General features: G+C 41.1%; 1 protein-coding gene and 1 pseudogene across 1 annotated transcript in view; both read right to left on the bottom strand.

Annotated features, from left to right (window-relative positions):
• AOX4 (aldehyde oxidase 4) overlaps nt 1-7,695 on the bottom strand; it is an 85,278-nt gene extending 77,583 nt beyond the window's left edge. The window contains exons 1-2 of the mRNA XM_031651147.1: nt 6,905-7,695; nt 376-461 (exon numbers count right to left, since the gene is read on the bottom strand). The gene's annotated coding sequence lies outside the window, so the exon portion shown is untranslated. The remainder of the gene's footprint in view (nt 1-375; nt 462-6,904) is intronic.
• The window catches only part of AOX3P (aldehyde oxidase 3 pseudogene), a 98,007-nt pseudogene continuing 82,065 nt past the window's right edge, over nt 3,882-19,823 (bottom strand).

The raw sequence follows: 19,823 nt of genomic DNA, 5'->3' as shown, positions 1-19,823 counted from the left end.
AAAATAATTAAATTCACCCAATAAATGAAAAGGAAAAAGATGTTATTAAGTTTAACACTTGAGCCATTAGAGTAGAATCAAGAGTAGATCTAGAAAGACATTTCTTGGGCCTCGCAACCAAGGAGCTGCTGGGTTTTCCCTGAGGATTCTCTTTCATTTCTTCCAATACCCTTGTGTCCCTCCCTCCCCACATCTTTCTGGACTCCTAACACTGCCTCATATCATGTGTCCTACTCAACAATCTGACCCTGCTGTCGAGCCCATACTGACCAACCCAGTCCTTTGCTCTGTCCAGCCCCTTGGGTCCTTTCACTTCTCATTCATGCCTTGTTTTCACTATTTTCTTAACTCTTTAATGCTCTGTCTCATGCTTACATTTTTTCCCACTTTGTTCCAGGTTTCTCAAATTTTCTCCTTGTTTTCCCCTTTAAACAATCATTTGTGATCACAGTGGAATCCAACTGGAAAATAATGACAAAAAGACAAAAACATGTAAGCATAGGTAAGTTTTAAAATAAAATTCTAAACACTTAGGCTCAAAGAAGGAATAAAAACAGAAAATATAGATTATAGAAAAATAACGATGACAAGATTGCATATCAAAATCTATGAAATACAACTAAAGCCATATACATGGGAAAATTTTATAGCTTTAGATGTTTTTATTAAATTAGAATGATTAAAAAGAACTAAACTTTCAATTTAAAAAGGTAGAAAAAGGCCCAGCGAGGTGGCTCATGCCTGTAATCCCAGCACTTTGGGAGGCAGAGGTGAGAAAACTGCTTGAGGCCAGGAGTTTGAGACTAGCCTGGGTGATATAGTGAGACCCCCCCCCCATTGCTACAAAAGAGGTAGAAAAAGAAAACTCAATCAAGAGAAATGAGGAATAGGTATATAAGAAAGATAAAAGTAGAAAAATATTTAGAAAATGGGAAAAGAATAGAATTGATAAATATGACTAACATTTTTTCTTGGAAAGTTTAATAATATCAATATCTAACAAATCTAAAATGAGAAAATTCAAATAAACAAAATTGGGAATAAGTACTAGGATATAACCATTATGTTTTACTTGATGCTTATACATTTGCATTGCTTATACTACCAAAAATTTATAATAGGATGAAAGTACTTCAACGGAAAAAAATTGGAGATATAGATACCACGGAAAGCAATTTAGTCATTAAAAATAATGATTTCCATGCACAAGATGTGAAGGGCTCAGGATTACACACTCTTAGGGGGATTCCTAGGTGTTCTCTCCCTGGTCTTCCTGTGTTCAGGCCCCTCCTGTTGGCCCATCTGCGGTGGATTTTCTTACAGTCCTCTCTGATGGTGTCATTGGTCTCCTTGACAGCGGGAATAGTTCTTTCATTATTAGACCCAGCAAATCTGCTACTTGAATCTCTTAACCACTTGGCACTCGGTTTAATAATGTTTGTTTCTGTGTGGTGTATATATATGTGCATGTTCATGAACTACAAGACATAGTTTCTGCCCTCAAGAAATTGACAACTGCATACAATGATCCAATAAAAGTTACAAAGCAACATTAAATACACAGGGGCAAACTTTCAGGGCTGCTACGAGACTCAGGGAAGTGGAGGACATGAAAATGTTTTGTAAACTGGAAGCTGGCGTGCAAATATTGGTTATTATTGTGTTGGTATTTTCATTGCTGTAGTTCCAATAAAAACTCCCGAAACTGTCTAGAATATAAATTGCTTCCCTAATTTCCCACTCCTGTTTAGCCTGCCACCTTTCACGTCATTCATTTGACCCCCACACAAGCTGCTCCTGAACTAAAAATGGTGAATGCAAAGGGAGGAAAAGCTCAAAAGAAAAAGGCGAGAGGGAATGAGTGGGAATTCAAAAATGTGTTAAGTCAAGTGGCCTTATGGTGATGCCATGTACAAAATCAGCTTGTTGAAAATCAGGGCCACTAAAAAGTTTGCATATATAAAAATTGGACAAAAGGAAGCCTGTTGTTGTTCAACTTTTGAATATTTATGTTACAATATGCTGGACTGGGCCGGGCGTGGTGGCTCACCCCTGTAATCCCAGCACTTTGGGAGACTGAGGTGGGCGGATCATGAGGTCAGGAGATCAAGACCATCCTGGCTAACACGGTGAAACCCTGCCTCACTAAAAAATACAAAAAATTAGCCGGGCGTGGTGTCGGGCACCTGTAGTCCCAGCTACTCGGGAGGCTGAGGCAGGAGAATGGTGTGAACCCGGCAGGCGGAGCTTGCAGTGAGCAGAGATCGTGCCACTGCACTCCAGCCTGGGCAACAGAGCGAAACTCCGTCACAAAAAAAAAAAAAAAAAAAAAAAAAGAATATGCTGGACTGAACAATTTTGAAAATAATTCGAATGCGAAAAGTATTGACCATTTATGCCTTTTGAACATAACCGGTAGGTATACTGACTGCAGACATTTGGCCATTCTCATCTTAACACAATATAGATGGTCTCTAGTTTGTGATGGTTCGATTTTTTGACTTTATGATGATGCCTTCAGCTGTGTACAATAGCAATGAGTATCCATAAAACCATCCTGTTTTTCTCTTTGAGTATGGCAGTCAAAAAATTACAAAATATTCAATACTTTTTTATAAAAGATACTTTGTGTTAAATGATTTTGCCCAGCTATAGGCTAATGCAAATGTTCTGAGCGTGTTTAAGGTAGGCTAGGCTAAGCAATGATGTTTGGTAGGTTACATATATTAAATGCATTTTCGACTTACAATATTTCCAATTTAAATAGGTTTATTGGGACATAAGCCCATGGTAAATTCAGGAGCATCTGTAGATCTATTTTGGGTAATCAAATACAACCAATCTGGCTGGGCGTGGTGGCTCACGCCTGTAATCCCAGCACTTTGGGAGGCCGAGGTGGGTGGATCACTTGAGGCCAGGAGTTCAAGACCAGCCTGGCCAATATGGTGAAACCCCATCTCTACTAAAAATATAAAAATTAGCCAGGTGTTATGGCACATGACTGTAGTCCCAGCTACTCGGGAGGCTGAGGCAGGGGAATAGTTTGAACTCAGGAGGTGGAGGTTGCAGTGAGCCGAGATGGTGCCACTGCACTCCAGCCTGGGTGACACAGCGAGACCCTGTCTCAAAAACAAACAATCTTCACTTTTGAGTATGAACATAGGGAAGAAAAAAAATCAATGAATAGAATTCGTCTAAACATTGCTTTGTTGGTGTTATGGTGGCAAATATTTCCATCGTTTTATGGAATTATTTCCACAATTTCCTTAAATTCTTCTTCTATAAATATCTTAGGAGGTGACTTTACTTTATTCAACATTTCATGGAGTGAATAACAATTCCTTGATAGCTGAGAGCCTTAGAAAGTCCAGTGAATTGCCTACAGACCTGTGCATTAAAAAAAGTGAATATTCATTTCATAGTAACTGTGGATTATCACTTGTTATACCTCAGTATTTAATACAGACAAATGATGAAAACTCAGTAAGAATAATTTTTAGGCATAGCATCTTAAATAAAAAATTTCACAATTTCTTGAGTAAACAACCACAAAATCCTTTCTGTTCACTCATTGTTTCTCATAATAGAAACATTATGGTCTAGGCTTTCATTTTCTTGATAAAAATAGCATAGAAGTACTGCACACAATTGAGAAATGCTATATTGATTATACTGAATTAAACACTATATTTCTGTTGAAGCTCTAGAAACATAATTGCTTATGTATACTTGAAGGCATAAGATATTTTGTGAATATGAAATAACATTTAAGGATTGTCCCTAATTTTCTAAACATTTTAGTTACGAATGTTTGTACTAGTGACCGACTGTCTTTAAATCCATTAGAAAATCAACTTCTGTTCATGAACTTTGTACAGTAGGCAACAGGGATGGACCAAGGCTTACAGCATTTAGAGTCCATTAGTGGAATCTAAAAGGAAAATTCAGAAAAAGACAAGGAATATGGTTTAAAAACAAAAACATTTCAAATAACTCACTATAATTAATTAGCAGCAAAGTAGTTTTTTAAAAAATTTATTCATTCCTCCAAAATTATTTAACTTGTATAAGCTTTTCTCTCTTTCCAAACAGATGTTCATTATTTTCTGGATAAATAAAAAAGAATTCCTAATTCTTTGAATATTGGAGACTAAATGTACACAATACTTACTTTAGCCAATAAACCAAGCAGAGTTTTTGTTTTTGCTTTTTCAATATGGCAGAAAGCATAGGGAATCAACAGGTTCAAATCATGCAAAATACACTTAAAGTTTTTTTTATGTTTAATTTTCTATTTTAAATCCTTTGACATTGGTACTATTTTCTATAAGGTCCTATCCTAGCATAAGCAAATTGCAATCAGTTCAAAAGCTAAAATTCTTGAGTTTGAGTGAGAAGTAAAGTTTTATCAAAATTGAAAGAAATACATTATGAAGGGTAGAGAAAGCACTCCAGGTTCATCACATTTATGCTTAATGATTATTTGAAAATTTGTAGAGCCTGTTTAAAAAATGGTACGTAGAACAAAGGCATAGTTTTAATAAAATCTAGTGATTTTTCTTCCCATGTGAGCTTGTTTGAATGCTTAAAATTCAGTTTTATTTTTGTGGGTTTTTGTTGTCAAGAAAAGCTAAAATAAAGTAAAAATAGCATAATGTTATCTTACATTTTAAAAAGCGGTCATTTTAGTTTCAAAAAATAAAAAAATATGTAATCTTTAAAAATTAAGCACCCACTGGAGAGATATGGAAACTGAAGTAGAGTTCAGTATATAATAACAGAAAAAAGTTAAACACACCAAATAAAATAGAATTTAAATTTAGACTATCAATTTTTTCCTTTAACAATTTTTCATGTAAATTAGAGGAAATTTAAAGATTGATAAGTGAAATACACTAATATTCAGTAGTGTCAAAATTTACCTAAGAAGTAAATTTGGATGTAATACACAGAATTTCCCAAATTATTTCAGTACTTGTCTGTTCATGATAAACCAAAGCACAAGATTATAAGTGGTACAATCTCAGCTCACTGCAGCCTCAACCTCCTGGGCTCAATCAATCCTCCCACCTCAGCCTCCAAAGTAGCTGGGACTACAGGCACATACCACCGCACCCGGCTAATTTTGTTCTTTTTTTTTTGTGGAGACAGGGTTTCACCATGTTGCCCAGGCTGCTCTCCAACTCTTGAGTGTTGGGATTCACTCAGGATGGTGGCAGAAATATTAAAGGAAAATATTAGGGAAAGTTATAGGGAATAGTCACAAATCTTTTGGAATGCCAAAAGGTTACATAGCTTGTAATAATTGAAGGCAGTCGTTCTTACCTTAGAGCATTAGGTCACAGGGTAAATACTAGGGACAACAGAGGCTTCCCCATTAAGTCTGTTTACCCGACCTCCATTAACTAACCTTTGAGTCAGATGGCCCTCTGGGGGGAGGTCCACCAGGGAAATTGCTCCCTAATAGTATTTACTTTAGACTGCTGTAACTGAGCTTTAATCCTTCCTAGAACTACTCTCTTAACCATGTTAATTATCCACAAGTGTGTCTGCTTAAAGTTTCTGTTGTTAATTCTATACTAAATAAATGCCTGGAGTGCAAGCTGCTTAGGGCCGGCCCGCAGTGACAAACCTCTCATGGTGTGCAGGCAGTTGGACACTCAGCTGGATTGGCAAAGCAGAGTATCTGTGTGTCAGTGTACGTTTTATTCAACCGTCGTTTGGGTCAGGGTCTGCAGGCAGACCCCTGCAGCTAATGCCCTCTTGTAAGGAGCAATACCTCGCTTGAGCTCAAGTGATCCGCCCTCCTTGGCCTCCCAAAGTGCTGGGATTACAGGCGTGAACCACTGTGTCACGCCACAAGATGTTTTTATAGCATAATTAGTTAAAAAGATTTTCTTGGCTTTAAATAATTTCTTTGTATATGCATGAGGCATAATAAAGAATACTCATTCACAGAGGACCGTTCCTTTATTAGTCATTTTGGCTTAGTTCAGGAGGGTCATTAAATTTAAAGCAGTGTAAAAGCTGTCGGAATCCAAATGGAGTCACTAATGTTAGGAAATCCCTGACAAATAGAGCCAAAGAGAGTCATTAATGTTAAGAAATCCCTGACAAATAGAGTCAAAGAGGGCCACGGAAAGAGGGTCCTCATGCTTATATGACTAATAACAAAAACTATCACAAAACACTCTACCAAAACCACAAGCTTGCACAAAGGCCATTGAAACCTTGCACAAAAACAAAAAAACAAAAAAATCCCAAAAAACTTCTACAAGGACATTTGCCCAACAACTGCCTGTCCAATCTTGGACTGGTGTCACCTGTTATTGATCTTTGTAAGCCAAGTATACTTCAAAACAATTATGTAATCCTTCTCACATTTTCCTTTAAAAACTCGTCTTCCTTTACCTCCCTGAATATGCGCATAGTTTACTACAGCGTGCATATTCCCATTGTAATGCTATATTTCCAAACCAGTATCTTTTCTTTTAGAGAGCCTTTCTCTGTGACTTAGGTTGGCAGCAGGCATAACAAGTTTATAAAGTTTCAGCTTGAGACATCCTCAGTTTTCTGCATTTTGTAACTAACAATCATTGGCAGTCTTCTTTTCTCGTGATATACATGTAGAAAGTTATAGCAGACACACAAAGATCAGAATTTTGCTGAGTTCAACACCGCTTGTCCTTGATAGGAAGGAAGGATTTCAAGAGGAAGGATTTGATCCAGTTTTCCAAGGTAATTTTCTGCTGCAATTGAAAGAGGGTTAGTGTAATCTGGCTACTGCTTCTTCAAGGTGGTAAGCATATAAATCTGCCAAATAGCTCATTCAGTGTCTTGTGCTGGAAAAATAATTCTAACAATGTGTCAAATTGACTCCACCAGTCCATACCAGTGTACTCACCATCCTGGGTCGCCTTTCTGCACCTCAGGCTATTCATTCCAAGTTCTTCTTACTGATTTCCTCGCTCCAGCCCCACGCCTTGTTCTCTGCAGAGCATAGCAAACCAATGCTCTGAAAAGGAGGGACAGCCCTTCTGCAATAGTGAAATACTTTGTCCAGCACTCTCAGTGAGGCCAGACCACTGGTTATATAATCCTCAAACGAACACTGCCACGTATTTGTTCTTGCGCAGTTTCCAAGAAGGCAACACCCTATCTTTCCTACACTTGGAAAGCCAGGTGTCCACTTCAGTTAAACTCTTTTACCGGCATAGAGCAGGCACTGGATGAGGAAATTGCTTTCCTGAAAGCAGAGTATACATCCGTTTGTACTTGCGTTATGTTAAAACACAGATGAATTGGATAATGAGATTACTGTGACTTTTTTTTTTTTAAGTTTGACATGCGGGTGAAAGAAACATCAAGTTATTTGAAGCCATTTAGAGTACTTCTCCTTACAGTATGGATTACTCAGAACTTTCCATCTGTTTCCTACTCAGATGCTTTTCAAGAAATTATGCATTAACTGGAAAAAACAATCAGAACGGCCTACGCATATTCTTCTTAAATTCTCCTCTTTGCCTCGCCCTCTCGCTCCCCGTCACTCAAGCCACCAGTCATGCTTTGCGTCATCAAGACGTCTGCTGTGCTCTTTACAAGGATTTCCTGCAGGGAGAAGTGGAGTCGCTGCTGCTGGGCCTTGCTTCGTAGCCCTGGTCCCCTGCATCCCCGGGGACTGAGAAGTGGCGGCGCTGGGGGAGGGGGGCCGAGGAGGGGGGTCAATGTGGCGGCCACGCCCAACCGCCGCGGCGTCCCTGCGTGTCCCCGGGGCGCACGTTGGCACAACAGGGCCTCCACGTGCCGGGCTGCGCAGACCTGCCCAGGAGCCCCGCCCGGCCCGGCGGTCTCTCCCGGGCTCTGTCTGGTGGGGGCGGCGTGGCGGGCGGCCCGGCTCTCTGACTTGATCTGAAAACGCGAAGCATTTGCGTCCCGCGTGGAAGCGGGGGATGTCCGTTGAGCCAAGCCTAACGTCCAGGGCAAACCGTAATCCTGCGTGGGTCTCGAGGCGCTTCGCGTCCAACGCTGTTGCAGCCTCGGATTTCTTGGCGGGATGCGGACGCTGGGAACGGGGAGAACCTGGGTCAAAATGGCCAGGAGCTTTGGACCGATTCAGGGTCAGCTGCGGTTCAACAGGTTCCTGAGCGGTGGCCTCCCAGGCAGGCGGTTTGAGTCTGCGCATTTTTTCCTAAATATCACCAAGATGTCCATTATTCCTTTCTAGTGCCGTTCGTTCCCTTCCTCCCGTTAAAGAAGGCCTCCGCCCCCTCCGTTTGAGGACCGGCCTGGGCGATGTGCACAGTGACCCGCCCATCTGCATGTTTAGGACGGTGCCATCCATGCCACTGCCCAGCGGCAGACAAGAGTCCATGAGTCTTGCGGGTGTGGTGACCAGAAAGGGAGGGCCGGGAGCCAGGGGAGGGGATTCCAGTCTCTACCCAGACCCTAAGAACTTCTAGATTCGGGAGACACATTAACAGAGGCTTCCTGGAATTCGGGGTGACTTCTTCCATGTCAGAGTTAGGATGGTGCGGGTTTCAGGCCAGTGGAGGAGAGTTTGTTTTCAGTAGGTGTGTACAGGGGGACAGAGGTGGGGCATAAACTGGGGGAATTTTTAGGGTCTTTAAAATCTGGCTGTCTAAGGGTTACCCACTTCCCCTTGCAGGGGTTTGGCGCTGTCTGAAGGTGTGCGCATGTTCGGAGTGTGCAAGGAGCCTCAGGACCTCATCCTGTTTCAAGGTGTTTAGTACTTCCTGACTCCTACTCCTCTCTCTGAGATCTGCCTTCTCGGTTGGTGTTCCCCGTGGAGGCCACCCTGGCCTAGTCCTTCGTCTTCTGTTTTTTTCTCCTCCTTTTTGCATTTTTCTCCTCACCTTCTGCATTTGCTTTTCTTCGTTCTTTGCAGTTTCACCCTCCAGTGAGTTTGATCCAATCTCATGACTCTAATTACTAATTTGCATTCATGACTCATAAATCTGTCTGCACCAGACCTCTTGCCAACCTGCACTAACTGCCTGTTGGATACATCCCTTGGCTGGCTGCCAGGCTACAAATCTAAACTCCAGGTCACCATATTCCCTTTGAACCTGCTCCTCCTCGTGTGGTGCCTGCTTCTGTTAAGGGCACCCCTATCCTCCCACTCTCCTGAGCACAACCTTAGACTGATCTTTGATCCCTTCCCTGGCCACCCCATCCAGCTGGGGGGGGGGGGGCGGGAAATCCTGTCCCTTGAATCTTTCTGTTACTACCAGTATGTCCTCCCTCAAGCCTTTGTCTCCTCTTGATTATTAAAGTAGCTTCCCAACTATTCTCTGTCATGCTGATTCATGTTACACAGTCTTCAAGATCAATCTTTCTGATTATATTGTTTCCTTGATCAAATTACAATTAAAGACCTGTGCAGTTGATGGGGTAAAACCTGTCTTTAACTTATGTAAAGTTAAACTGATGTTTCACTTATGTAAAGAAGGCTTTCACTTATGTTTAAGACCGTCTGATATGCTTTGGCTCTGTCCCCACACAAATCTCATCTTGTAGTTCCCATAATCCCCACCTGTCCTGGGAGGGACCCAGTGGGAGGTAATAGAATCATGGGAGCGGTTACTCTCATGCTGTTTTTTTGATAGTGAGGTCTCATGAGAGCTGTTGGTTTTATAAGGGGCTTCCCCTGCCCACCGCACCCACCCCTGCCATCCTGCTTCACTTCACACTTCTTGCTATGTGAAGAAGGACATGTTTGCTTCCCGTAGGCCATGATTGTAAGTTTCCTGAGGCTTCCCCAGTCATGCTGAACTGTGAGGCAATTAAACCTCTTTATAAATTACCCAGTCTTGGATATGTCTTTATTAGCAGCATAAGAACAGACTAATACACCATCTATAATCTGATCCAGGCTAGTTTTCTAATTGTATCTTCAGATTTTCCCCTTCACAGCCTACCCTCCAGCCAAATCAAATTGTCTATATTCTGAGACATACCTGATTCCTTCCTGACCCCCAAACCTTTGCTTCTGTGTTTTCCTCCACCTGGAGTTTCTTTTTCTTTATGTCCACTTGTCTAGATCCTACCCATCAGCTGGATGTCATCTCCTCATCACCATCCATGGGAGTGCATTTGGGCTGTGCCTGGTACAATACTTTCTACTTGCATTGCTTTCATTATAAGGCCATACATAATTAAACTAAGTTATAAGCTCTGTGAGGTAGGATCCCTAATTTATTTTTACCATTCCTTAAGTGCTTGGCCACAACTTTTTAGATGTTCTATTAAAATGTGTTGAATAAATGTATAAATGATTATGCATCTCAGTCTGCTCTCTGTTACCTCTTTTGTCTTTGTTATTGAAAAGGAGTGAGTCTAAGATTTTCAACCACAAAAAGCTACCATCATACAATTAACAATTTGTTGCCATATATCTTATGTACCTTAGTACAGAACCGTACTAAGTCTTTTCAAATGCATTAAAAATGTATTAATATTTAATCACGTGAGGCCGGCACAGGTCTTGTGGCTAAGGGAAGTTACAGCTGACATTAAGTTGGAATAATGGAGTACTGTTTGTAATATCCTTGCCAGACCCCATCGGAAGTCTTTCTTCGCTCATTTCTCCACGATGGTGTTGCAGGCTAAGAAAAACAGAAAACAAACATGATGCTGGGAACACCAAGGACTGGCTGGGGAATAATAACAATAGTCATTATAATAATCATTGTTAACATTTAGCTGTTAGTATGTGCTGGCACTGTGGTAAACACTTATAGAGCTAAGCTCATTAAATACAAAGACACGACTAGGTAGATCTTTTTGCTCTTTTACAGTTGTGGAAGCTGAGGTACAGGTAGGTGAAAATCTTGCCTAAGGTCATACGTACAGCTATTAAGAGGCAGAGCTGGGATTTGAAGCCCACATCTGATTTCAAAGCCACCACATCACTCCAGCCTTTTCAACTGATCAGGATTTTCTGAGTGCAGAAGCTCAGTGACAGATGCAGAAAAAATATAACATGATGCCTTCTTTAGAGAAACTTGCCACCCAGCTGGGGCAGAGTCAGGGAACCCTTTGGATGAATAAATAGCTTTCAGTTCTTTGTGCTGTCTCAGCATGCGGTCCCCAGCATTGGGTGGTTTGTGCAGTAATCACCTCTTTCAACAGCTGGCTCTCCACTAGACTTTGGACTCCTGGGCAGGGACTTGTGCCATTTACTGTGGTTCTTCCTTCGCCCAGCACAATGCTTTGCACATAGCAGGTGCATAGAATGTACTTGTTGAACTGAACCAAAGTGACAAGCGGAGTTTTCCAGAAGCCAAATATAATAGCAGAGCAGAAGTGGGATTGTCTGTTGTGCTGGGGACATTAGGGGGGGCTCAGGAATGAGGGGTACCGGAGGAATGAATGAGGTTTAGAGCCTTTTCCTTTGCTGTTCTTCCCCTCTCTTCCTCTTTGTTTCCCTTCCCTTCTCTTCCCTTCTTTCTCTTCTCTTCTTTCCTATCCACTCCCCTCTTTCTTTCTTGGCATTCACTTTTACATACTGGACCTTGTGAAGGTGTTTTAATCAAATGATTGATTTCCTTTCCTGGTTCCCCACAGCCACTAAATCTCTTCCACCTGACGGTGCCTCTGCCTTTTCCCTCATGTCACAATGCAAAAGGGATTGTCCACAGCAGCACTGTCCAACAGAACTACCATGCAAGCCACAGGTGGAAGTCAAGTATAAAACGTAAATTTTTCTAGTAGCTATGTAAAAACAGTAAAACGTAAAATTAATTTTAGTGATTTATACTTAACCCAGTATATCCAAAATATCATTTCAACATCTTATTGATATAAAATTATTACTGAGGTGTTTTTGAATTCTTTGGTACCATATCTTCAAAATGCAGTGTGTGCTTTTCACTTGCAGCATATCTCAATCTGGACTAGGCTCATTTAGAGGGCTCCCGAGCCCCACATGGCTCCTGGCTATGACTTGGTCAGCACATGGCTGGAGCCACAGCAGGGCTTCCTAACCTCGTCCAGGTCATGCCACTCTTGGGAAGTGATGGTACGGTATAGCACACCTGGGGCACATGGAGATGTCTGATTGGCTGAAGGTTGCTGTGCAGCTGGAAGAATCAGTAGTTGGACTACCGGCAACCTTTTCAGGGCCCAGATGGGAGGGACCATTTCTTAATCCTTTAAAATCCATATTCCCCTTTGATAAGCAGAAAAATCCTATAACTTTCTGTTTGAAAAATCAAAGTAATTTTATTTTCTAAATGAAAGCCTTATACTGGTTGGGATCATGAAATGACTTTTAAATTGACATATGTCCCCTGCCCCCATATGCATTGAGAATTACTGAGGAGGGGAGCAGAGAATTCATAGTCAAGGTGGAGGGACCTCATACCAGGTCCATAAACCAATCTACACAGGTCATTCACATCTGCTCCAGTGTGATTGGGCTGTTTATTGGCAAAGTTGGGACCAGGCCCCTCTCCCTGCCAACTGCGCCCACAACTTCAGTTATGGCGAAGAACACAGAAGACCCTGGAAACATTCCTGACTCTCCTAGACCCTGGGGGTGGAGGAGAAAAATCAAAAGAGCATTTTTTTCACAGTTTTAAAAAAAAATTTTATTTTTTAAATTTTTTATTTCCATAAGTTATTGGGGAACAGGTGGTGTTTGGTTAAATGAGTAAGTTCTTTAAGTGGTGATTTGTAAGATTTTGTTGCACCCATCACCCAAGCAGTATACACTGCACTCAATTTGTAGTCTTTCATCCCTCACCCCCTTCCCACCCTTTCACCCTAAGTCCCCAGAGTCCTTTGTGTCATTCTTATGCCTTTGCATCATCGTAGCTTAGCTCTCACAAGTGAGAACATATGATGTTTGGTTTTCCATTCCTGAACCTCACTTAAAATAATAGTCTCTGATCTCATCCAGGTTGTTGCAAATGCCATTAATTCATTTCTTTTTATGGCTGAGTAGTATTCCATATATATACACACACACACACTATGGTTTCTTTTCTTTCTTTTCTTTTTTTTTAGACAGAGTCTCGCTCTTGTCGCCCAGGTTGAAGGCAGTGGTGTGATCTCAGCTCACTGCAACCTCCGTCTCCTGGGTTCAAGGGATTCCCCTGCCTCAGCATCCTGAATAGCTGGGATTACAGCACCCGCCACCATGCCTGGCTAATTTTTGTACTTTTGGTAGAGACAGGGTCTTGCCATGTTGTTCAGTCTAGTCTTGAACTCCTGACCTCAGGTGATCTGCCCGCCTTGGCCTCCCAAAATGCTGGGATTACAGGCACGAGCTACCACGCCTCGCCATACCACAGTTTCTTTATCCACTCATTGATTGATGGGCATTTGGGTTGATTCCACGTTTTTGCGATTGCGAATTGTGCTGCTATAAACATGCATGTGCAAGTATCTTTTTCAAATGACTACTTCTTTTCCTCTGGGTAGATACCCAGTAGTGAAATTGCTGGATCAAATGATAGTTCTACTTTTAGTTCTTTAAGGTATCTCCACATGCTGTTTTCTTTTTTTTTTTTTTTTTTTGAGGCGGAGTCTGGCTCTGCCGCCCAGGCTGGGGTGCAGTGGCCGGATCTCAGCTCACTGCAAGCTCCGCCTCCCGGGTTCAAGCCATTCTCCTGCCTCAGCCTCCCGAGTAGCTGGGACCACAGGCGCCGCCACCACGCCCGGCTAGTTTTTTTGTATTTTTTTAGTAGAGACGGGGTTTCACCGTGTTAGTCAGGATGGTCTCGATCTCCTGACCTCGTGATCCACCCATCTCGGCCTCCCAAAGTGCTGGGATTACAGGCTTGAGCCACCGCGCCCGGCCAACACATGCTGTTTTCCATAGTGGTTGTACTAGTTTACATTCCCACCAGCAGTGCAGAAGTGTTCCCTTTTCACTGTATCCATGCCAAAATACACTGTTTTTTATTTTTATTTTTTGATTATGGCCATTCTTGCAGGAGAAAGGTGGCATTGCATTGTGGTTTTGATTTGCATTTTCCTGATCATTAGTGATATTGAGCATTATTTTTCATGTGTTTGTTGGCCATTTGTATATCTTCTTTTGAGAATTGTCTATTCATGTCCTTAATGCACTTTTCAATGGGATTTTTTTTTTTTTCTAGTTTGTTTGAGTTCTTTGTAGATTCTGGACATTAGTCCTTTGTCAGATGTATAGATTGTGAAGATTTTCTTCCACTCTGCTGACTGTTCCCTTTGAGCACAAAATCTCTTCAGTTTAATTAAGTCTTAGCTATTTATCTTTGTTTTTATTGCATTTTCTTTTGGGTTTTTGGTCATGAAATTCTTGCCTAAGCCAATGTCTTGAAGGGTTTTTTTTTTTTTAATGTTATCTTCTAGAATTTTTATAGTTTCATATCTTAGATTTAAGTCCTTGATCCATATTGAGTTGATTTTTGTATAAGGTGAGAGATGAGGATCCAGTTTCATTCTCCTACATGTGGCTAGCCAATTATCCCAGCACCATTTGTCGAATAGGGTGTCCTTTCCCCACTGTATGTTTTTGTTTGCTTTGTCGAAGATCAGTTGGCTATAAGTATTTGGGTTTATTTCTGGGTTCTTCATTCCATTCTACTGATCTGCATGCCTATTTTTATGCCAGTACCACGCTGTTTTTGTAACTATAGCCTTATAGTATTGTTTGAAATCAGGTAAGGTGATGCCTTTGGATTTTTTTTTTTCTTAGTGCTGCTTTGGCTATGTGGGCTCTTTTTTTGGTTCCATATGAATTTTAGGATTGTCTTTTTCTAGTTCTGTGAAGAATGATGGTGGAATTTTGATAGGAATTGCATTGAATTGGTAGATTGCTTTTGACAGTATAGTCATTTTCACAGTATTGATTCTACTCATCCATGAGCGTGGGATGTGTTTCCATTTGTTCGTGTCATCTATGATTTCTTTCAGCAGTGTTTTGTAATTTTCCTTGTAGAGGTCTTTCACTTCTTAGTTTGGGTATATTTTTAATTATTTTATTTCTTTGTAGCTATTGTAAAAGGGTTTGAGTTCTTGATTTGATTTTCAGCTTGGTCGCTATTGGTGTTTAGAGGAGCTACTGATTTGTGTACATTAATTTTGTATCCAGAAACTTTACCAAATTGTTTTATCAGTTCTAGGAACTTTCTCGAGGAGTCCTTGGGGTTTTCTAGGTAAACAATCATATCATCAGTAAACAGTGACAGTTTGACTTCCTCTTTACCAGTTTGGACCCTTTATTTCTTTCTCTTGTCTGATTGCTCTGGCTAGGCCTTCCAGTACGACACTGAAGAGAAGTGGTGAGAGTGGGCATCCTTGTCTTGTTCCAGTTCTCAGAGGGAAAGCTTTCAACTTTTCCGCATTCAGTATTATGTTTGCCGTGGGTTTGTCAGAGATGGCTTCTATTACATTGAGGTATGTCCCTTATATGCTAATTTTGCTAAGAGTTTTAAACATAAATCGTTGCTGGATTTTGTCGACTCTTTTTCTGCATCTATTGAGATAATCATGTGATTTTTGTTTTTAATTCTGTTTATGCAGTGTATCACATTTATTGACTTGCTTATGTTAAACTGTCCCTGCATCTCTGATATGAAACCCACTTGATCATGGTGGATTGTGTTTTTGATATGTTTTTGGATTCAGTTAGCTAGTGTTTTACTAAGGATTTTAGCATCTATGTTTATCAGAGATATTGGTCTGTAGTTTTCATTTTTGGTTATGTCCTTTCCTGGTTTTGGTATTAGGGTGATTCGGGCTTCATAGAATGATTTAGGGAGGATTCTGTCTCTATCTTGTGAAATAGTATCAGTAGGATTGGTGCCAATTCTTCTTTGAATGTCTGGTAGAATTCGGCTGTGAATCTATCTGGTCCTGGAATTTTTTTGGTTGGTAATTTTTAAAATTACCATTTCAATCTTGCTGCTTGTTATTGATCCATTCGGCGTAGCTAATTCTTCCTGGTTTAAGCTAGGAGGGTTGTATCTTTCCATAAATTTATCCATCTCCTCTTAGTTTTCTAGTTTATGTGCATAAAGTTATTCACAGTAGCCTTGAATGATCTTTTATGTTTCTGGGGTGTCAGTTTTAATATCTCCTGTTTTGTTTCTAATTGAGCTTATTTGAATTTTTTCTCTTCATTTCTTCGTTAATCTTGCTAATGGTCTATCAGTTTTATATATCTTTTCATTCAAAGAACAAGCTTTTTATTTCATTCATCTTTTGTATTTTTTTTGTTTCAGTTTATTTACTTCTGCTCTGATCTTGGCTATTTCTTTTCTTCCTCTGGGTTTGGGTTTGGTTTGTTCTTGTTTCTCCAGTTCCTTGTGGTGTGACCTTAGATAGTCTGTGCTCTTTCAGACTTTTTGATGCAGGTGTTTAGGGTTATGAACTGTCCTCTTAGCAGAGCCTTTGCTGTATCCCAGAGGTTTTGATAGGGTTGGGTTACTATTGTCCTTCAGTTGGAAGAATTTTAAAATTTCCATTTGATTTCATTTTTGACCCAATAATCTTTCAGGAGCAGGTTATTAATTTCCATGTATTTGCATGGTTTTGAAGATTCCTTTTGGAGTTGATTTCCAGTTTTGTTCCACTGTGGTCTGAGAGAGTGCTTGATATAATTTCAATTTTCTTAAATTTATTGAGGTTCATTTTGTGGCCTAACATATGGTCTATCTTGGAGAAAGTTCCATGTGCTGAAGAACAGAATATATAGTCTATGGTTATTGGGTAGAATGTTCTGTAAATATCTGTTAAATCCATTTGTTCCAAGGTATAGTTTAAATCCATTGTTTCTTTGTTGACTTTCTGTCTTGATGACCTGTCTAGTGCTGTCAGTGGAGTATTGAAGTCCCCCACTGTTACTGTGTTGCTGTCTATCTCATTTCTTAGGTCTATTAGTAATCGTTTTATAATTTGGGAGCTCCAGTGTTAGGTGAGTATATATTTAAGATTGTGATATTTTCCTGTTGGACAAGGCCTTTTACCATTATATAAGGGCCCTCTTTGTCTTTCTTTAACTGCTGTTGCTTTGAAGTTTGTTTTGTCTGATATAAGAATAGCTACCCCTGCTCACTTCTGGTGTCCATTTGCATGACATGTCTTTTCCACCCCTTTACCTTAAGTCTATGTGAGTCCTTATGTGTTAGGCGAGTTTCTTGAAGGCAGCAGATGGTCAGTGAATTCTGCGCTTCTGTATCTTTTAAGTAGAGCATTTAGGCCATTTACATTCAATGTTATTATTAAGATGTGAGGTACCATTCCATTCATTGTGCTATTTGTTGCCTGTTATCTTGTTGTTTTTTTTTTTTAATTGTATTTTGTTTTATAGGTCCTGTGAGATTTATGCTTTAAAGAGATTCTGTTTTGATGTGTTTCCAGGATTTGTTTCAAGATTTAGAGCTCCTTTTAGCAGTTCTTGTAGTGCTGGCTTGGTAATGGTGAATTCTCTCAGCATTTGTTTGTCTGAAAAAGATTGTATCTTTCCTTCATTTATGATGTTTAGCTTCACTGGGTACAAAGTTATTGGCTGATAATTGTTTTGTTTGAGGAGGCTGAAGATAAGTCCCCAATCTCTTCTAACTTGTAGGGTTTCTGCTGAGAAATCTGCTGTTAATCTGATAAATTTTCCTTTATAGCTTACCTGGTGCTTTTGCCTCACAGCTCTTAAGATTCTTTCCTTCATCTTAACTTTAGATAACCTGGTGACTATGTGCGTAGGTGATGATCTTTCTGTGATTAATTTCCCAGGTGCTCTTTGAGCTTCTTGTATTTGGATGTCTAGGTCTCTAGCAAGGCTGCCAAAGTTTTCCTTGATTATGCCCCCAAATATGCTTTCCAAACTTTCTAATCTTCTTCGGGAACACCGATTATTCTTAGGTTTGGTCGTATAACATAATCCCTGACTTCTTGGAGACTTTGTTCATATTTTCATATTCTTTTTTCTTTGTCTTTGCTGGATTGGGTTTGTAGCAGGATGAGCCGCAGACAAAACCCCACAGACACCGAGATAGTGAAGGAAGTGGCTTTAATCAGCTGGAAGCATCAGCAGACTAGCGTCTTAAAATCTGAACTTGTCGAGTGCACAATTTCTGTCCCTTTTAAGGGCTCACAACACTGAAAGTTTTGCATGAAAGGGTCGTGATTGATTGAACAATCTAGGGGATTCTCTGACAGGGGCTGCAAGCACCTGTAATCAGAGTGGAACAGAACAGAACGAGAAGTTTCACAATGTCTTCCCATACAATGTCTGGAATCTATGGGTAACATCGGTTGCTAGGTCATGGGTTGAATTTTAACTATCGGGCTAAGGTCAGGCAGGCCCAGGCCTGGTTTTTGGGTCTGGTGCCTGGCGTCAGGCTGCCTGCCTTTGGTTTTGTTTCCTTGTTTCTTCTTAAAACAGGTACTGAGTATAAAACAACATACGACAATATGGAGGTCTCCTTCTCTCCTCTCTCAGGTTAAGTTGAAAACCTTGTCTTCGAGTTCTGTGGTTCTTTCTTCTGCTTGTTTAATTCTATTGCTGAGACTTTCCAGAGCATTTTGCATTTCTGTAAGTGCATCCATTGTTTCCTGAAGTTTTTATTGTTTTTAATTTATGCTATTTATTTCATTGAAAATTTCTCCCCTCATTTCTTGTATCATTTTTTTGACTTCCTTATATTGAGCTTCACCTTTCTCTGGTGCCTCCCTGATTAGCTTAGTAACTAACCATCTGAGTTTTTTTTTCAGGTAAATCAGGGATTTTTTCTTGGTTTGGATCCATTGCTGGTGAGCTAGTCTAATTTTTTGGGGGTGGTAAAGAACCTTGTTTTGTCATATTACCAGATTTGGTTTTCTGGTTCATTCTTATTTGTGTAGGCTCTGTCAGAGGGAAGGTCCAGGGCCGAAGGCTGTTGTTCAGATTCTTTTGTCCCATGGGATGTTTCCTTGATGTAGTACTCTCCTCCTTTTCCTAGGGATGTGGCTTCCTGAGAGCCAAGCTGTAGTGATTGTTATCTCTCTTCTGAATCTAGCCACCCAGCAAGATTACCAGGCTCCAGGCTGGTACTGAGGGTTGTCTGCACAGAGTCCTGTGATGTGAACCGTCTGTGAGTCTCTTAGCCGTAGATACCAGCACCTGCTTTGGTGAAAGTGGCAGGGGGGTTAAATGGACTCTGTGAGGGCCCTTAGCTGTGGTTGTTTAATGCACTATTTTTGTGCTGGTTGGCCTCCTGCTGGGAGGTGACGCTTTCAAGAGAGCATCAGCTATGGTAGTATGGGGAGGAACAGGTGGTGGGTGGGGCCCTAGAACTCCTAAGAGTATATGCCCTTTGTCTTCTGCTACCAGGGTGGGTAGGGAAGGACCATCAGGTGGGGGCAGGGCTAGGCGTGTCTAAGCTTGGATACTCCTTGGGTGGGTCTTGCTGTAGGTACTGTGAGGAATGGAGGTATAGTTCCCAGGTCAATGGAGTTTTGTTCCCAGGAGGATTATGGCTACCTCTACCGTGTTGTGCAGGCTGTTAGGGAAGTAGGGGAAAGCCAGTAGTCACAGCCTCACCCAGCTCCCACGCAACCCGAAGGGCCAGTCTCACTCCCACTGTGCCCCATTAATGGCGCCGAGTCTGTTTCCTGGCACTGGGTGAGCAGGGCTGAGAACTTGCCCCAGGCTACCCGCCTCCCAGCTGTGAAAGCAACTAGGGCTTTCATGCCTCCACCACCTGTGGAGCCTGCATACCCTGTTCACACCCTCCCCCAAGCTCTGGCCAGGACACTTCTGGATTGGTTCAAATTGTGACTAAGTTCAGCTGGAGGTTTTCTTCTCCTTTGGCCTTTCCCCAGTGCCTCTGGCA

This window comes from Papio anubis, chromosome 10 (assembly GCF_008728515.1).
Source record: "Papio anubis isolate 15944 chromosome 10, Panubis1.0, whole genome shotgun sequence".
In the NCBI taxonomy this organism is placed as follows: Eukaryota; Metazoa; Chordata; class Mammalia; order Primates; family Cercopithecidae; genus Papio; species Papio anubis.
Note: the sequence above shows the minus strand (reverse complement) of the source record. Positions and strands in the feature narration are given on the sequence as shown.